We start from the raw sequence: 4,275 nt of genomic DNA on the forward strand, positions 1-4,275 counted from the left end.
CTTGGTGAATGTCATGGAAACAAACATCAATGCAAATCTGTTCAATGATAAACAACAGGCCTTGTTAATAGGACACTTCTGAACTCATGGATATTGATGGGATTTTGAAGTGTCTGGAGGTACAAGAATGTTTCGTGCCACTGTTTTTATATTATTCACTGATGGTGAAAAGTTTTACGCAAAGGCAGAACATTTTTCGGAATTAAATAAATGCTTGCAATAAAACCAAAGATCATCCATCATAAAACTTATATTTTTTTAATAACCTACTGCTTGTTACATCTGATGTCAGCATTACCTCACCTTAAGAAGTAAATATAAATCCATTAAAATATATTAACTTATATCCAGCCTGTCTAAAGCAGCTTTTGGGTTATTTTTTGTCACGGTTCATGAATTCGCTGTCTCTTTTCTCATCTTGTGTGTGTGTGTTTACGTGTGGGCGGTGTCACTGATCACTGCCGCTGATCCCCACCAGCCGCGTCTGATCAGCGCGCCAGCTGCAGCTGATCAACGATCACTATTTAGTCTCTCCGTTTTCACCCTGTCTTTGTCAGAGCGTTGTGGATGTTCCTGTGTGTTCCTGCCTGTCTCTCGCTGTGTTCCTGCCTGTCTTCAGTTCCTGTTTGTTGTCATCCAGCACTGCAGTCTACCATGCAATTCACTTCCTGATCTCAGGTTCCCGTTTCATCTCCGTCTTCCTGGATCATCTCATCACCACCGACCTTCAGTCTTCTCCTGAAGACTGGCTGTCCTCAGCGTCCCTGTGCTGCCAAGTGCTTCATCTCTCTGGACATTAATTCCATCATGCCCCCGGTCATTTACCTGCGCTCTTTCTCTCTCTCAATAAACCCTTTTACTTGCAATTGAACCATCGTGGTCCCAGCCAAAGGATGGATTCAGCAAGTACCTCGGATCTAACTGAGTTTCTTTCACGCAGCAGTTCAAGAATTGACCAACAGGAAGAGAATCTGGCCATCACGGGGCAAGCAGTACAAGCCTTGGTAGCACTGGTGTCCGAGCTGACCCAACAGATTCAACAACTCGCTTGTTCCACTGTGGCCAGACCACCACCGATTCCCCCCACTCCACCAGCACCCAGTCAGGAGCCCGAGCCGCGCCTGCCTACCCCTGAGTTATACTCTGGTGAGACTAATTATTGAAGAGCTTTTCTGACGAAATGTACCATGTTTTTGCCCTCCAACCACAGACTTTCAGTACGGAGGAGTCCAAGGTGGCCTTCGTCCTGACGCTTCTCTCTGGACGGGCAGCTCTATTGGGAACAGCGATGTGGGAAAACCAACATCCTTGCTGCTCCACGTTCCAGGCACTCTCGGAGGAGATGAGACTTGTGTTCGACCGAGCGGTTGCAGGAAGGGAGGCAGCTCGTCAACTTGCCGACCTCCGCCAAGGTAACCGCTCTGTCTCTGATTACTCTATTGACTTTTGAACCCTGGTCGCCGAGTGCCACTGGAACGAGGAGGCGCAGTGGGATATGTTCCTGCATGGGTTGGCTGACCGCATCCAAAATGAGATTTTTACCCTGGACCTGCCCGAAAAGCTCGATGGACTTGAACTGGCTTTGAGGGTGGACGCTCGGCTTAGCCGCCTGGAACAACGGTCCATGACGGTCCCTCGTCCCGTGAGCATAGAAAGCCCTCAGGCCAGCGGCGGTGATGGGGTCAGTCCCGTATTCCCATCACTCCACATAAGAACACCATTTCTGTCAGTGCACTCAACGGCCAAGAACTCCTCGCCATAACTCTTACCACTAATCCACTGACACTCATTACATCTGGCAATCACTCCGAACAAATATCATTTCCCCTCCTGGACTCACCCCTGGCTCCCATCGTCCTCGGTCACCCCTGGCTGATCCTGCATAGCCCGAGGATTGACTAGGGACACAATTCCATTTCTTCCTGGAGTACTCAATGTCATGAGTCTTGTCTTGTTCTGTTTTTCAGAAAGAGGCAATGAATTTATCTACGTGCCCTCAGATTACCTCGACCTGAAGGAGGTGTTCAGTAAGTCCCGCGCTGCTTCTCTCCCTTCACATCGTCCCTATGACTGTGCTAGAGATTTACTCCCAGGTAAATCTCCGCCTAAGGGCAAACTTTACTTACTTTCCGTCCCGGAAAGGGAGGCCATGGAGAAATATATTTCTGATTCTTTAGCCTCAGGATTCATCCGTCCTTCCTCTTCTCCTGCGGGGATGGGGTTCTTTTTTTGTGGGGAAGAAAGATGGTTCTCTGCGACCTTGTATTGATTACCGGGAGCTGAACAACATCACGATAAAGAATACTTACCCTTTGCCGTTAATGTCTTCAGCTTTCGAGAGGTTGCAGGGAGAATCCATCTTCACAAAATTGGATTTACGTAACACCTATCATTTGGTCGCATCAGGAAGGGGGATGAATGGAACCCCCAGGGGCCATTTACGTCGTCTCTGCTAAGGGAGTGCGTAAGGTTAAGGCTGTGGCAGAGTGGCCAAGCCCAGATTCCCGTAAGGTCCTACAGAGGTTTCTGGGGTTCGCCAACTTCTATCAGCATTTCATTCGCAACTACAGCCAACTAGCTGCACCTCTGACTGCCTTGACCTCTCCCAGAACGACGTTCAGGTGGTCCGATACAGCCGAGGCTGTATTCTCCAACCTCAAAAGTCGCTTAGTTTCTGTTCCAATCTTAGTCGTACTGGATTCCTCACGTCAGTTCTTGGTAGAGGTCGACGCGTCAGAGGTGGGGGTAGGTGCAGTTCTATCCCAACGTTCTTCCTCAGACGACAAGATGCACCATTGGGCGTTTTTGTCCCACCGTTTGTCACCTGCCGAACGTAATTGTGACATTGGTAACAGGGAGTTGTTGGCTGTCAAGCTAGCGTTGGAGGAGTGGCGTCATTGGTTAGAAGGGTCGGGGGTACCCTTTATTGTTTGTACCGATCATAAGAACCTTGAATATATTAGATCTGCTAAAAGACTCAACTCCAGGCAAGCTCGATGGGCACTTTTTTCCGGACATTTTGACTTTTCTCTTGTACCACCCCGGGTCCAAAAACATCAAAGCCGATTCTTTATCTCGTATTTTTGATCCATACGAACGCCCGGTTACTCCCGAGTGTATTTTACCCGAGAAAGTAGTTATCGCCACCAGGGCCGGCCCGAGGCATAAGCGAACTAAGCGGCTGGTTGGGGCCCCTTGGCCACCAGGGGGCCCCCCAATCGAGTCGAAAAATCGGAATTTTTTTTTGATGACTTAAACAAGTGACATAAATGAATGAATTAATATGAATGAATGAATTAATGAATGAATAATTAAAGACAAGTAAATTCTGATTTCATGATCAATATACCTGCCTACAACGGCTGCTGGGTTTGCCAGCGTTTAAGTCTTACATAATCTAGACACCTCGCGAGTGCATAGACAATTCGTGCGCAACTGTGCATAGTCACGATAATGTTAAGCCATGTCACAAAAAGGGGGGAGGAGGGGACAAAAAGAGCAAGATAAAAGTATGTTTGCATGATTATTTACGGTGTGTTTTGTGCAGCAATTGACCCATTCCTATCTACGGCAAGCCCCGAGGGGAAAAATACATTGCATACACACATATACAACGAGCGCCAGTACATCATTACCGGTATTATAGTAACAGGCTTTGTTTGATTCTGTCATGTACAATCCAACAAAGTCTGTTACAATAATAATAAATAAATAAAAAGATTTTGAGGACAGTTGAGACAGTTTAGAAATAATAATATTTTTACAGTTTTCAATAATAATTGTCATTGTTGAACCCTTGCTCTTATTATGTTTCTGATTTCTCAGTTTTGTCATTATTTTAGCAAATAATTTATATGATATGTTTTGAGACAGTTTGTTTTAAGAAGTTTCAGAGAGTTAGTAAAAGAGTAAAGTAAAAGTTAAAACTTTTTTATTTAAGTAGGCTATCTATTTTTTTATTAAGTATTTATTTTGTATTAATAAGACATAAACTCACTGTATTAATTTATAATGTATCATTATTGCGTGGTATTTGTGTCAATAATCGTCAAGCACAGGTGACTCCGCGTAGTGGGAGGGGGCCCCAAAATCAAATTCTGCTTAGGGCCCTCAAAAGGCTCAGGCCGGCTCTGATCGCCACACTCATCCAGGAGTTAACCGGACTAGCTGTTTAATAAAGCAACGATTCTGGTGGCCATTAATGGCTCGCGACATTCACAGTTTTGTTTTGGCTTGCTCAGTCTGCGCCATTGGTAAGACGTCTAACCGTCCTCC

The sequence above is a fragment of the Siphateles boraxobius genome, unplaced genomic scaffold (genome assembly GCF_051911475.1).
Source record: "Siphateles boraxobius isolate OS27281-9 unplaced genomic scaffold, OSU_SipBor_1 65, whole genome shotgun sequence".
In the NCBI taxonomy this organism is placed as follows: Eukaryota; Metazoa; Chordata; class Actinopteri; order Cypriniformes; family Leuciscidae; genus Siphateles; species Siphateles boraxobius.